This window comes from Eurypyga helias, unplaced genomic scaffold (assembly GCF_000690775.1).
Source record: "Eurypyga helias isolate BGI_N326 unplaced genomic scaffold, ASM69077v1 scaffold12120, whole genome shotgun sequence".
Classification (NCBI taxonomy): Eukaryota; Metazoa; Chordata; class Aves; order Eurypygiformes; family Eurypygidae; genus Eurypyga; species Eurypyga helias.
In genome coordinates, this window is record NW_010225101.1 from 1 (window position 1) to 462 (window position 462).

The window sequence follows — 462 nt, forward strand, 5'->3', positions numbered from 1 at the left end:
AAGTATATAAATATATATATAAATAAATATATTTATTGCCACAACATATTTCATGGATAAAGAGAAAGTGAATTCAGTAAATAATCTATTATTACATTAACTCATTAATGTTCTCCAGAACAAGCAATGCAGCAGTTCAATAGATGGTACAAGGAGCATTTTTAAGTTATCTGAAAAATGCACCCAGTGTCCCTTCTGCTAAGTGTGTCATTAATTTTGAATCACTTAATTGACAGAAGAAATCAAAAGATGTTCTGCAGTAGTTTGCAGTAACTATATTTTTGGGTACTGAAAAAGGTGAAGAAGATTTCATAGAATCATAGAATCATAGAATGGTTAGGGTTGGAAGGGAACTTTAAAGATCATCTAGTTCCAACCCCCCTGCCATGGGCAGGGACACCTTGCACTAGACCAGGTTGCTCAGAGCCCCATCCAGCCTGGCCTTGAACACTTCCAGGGATG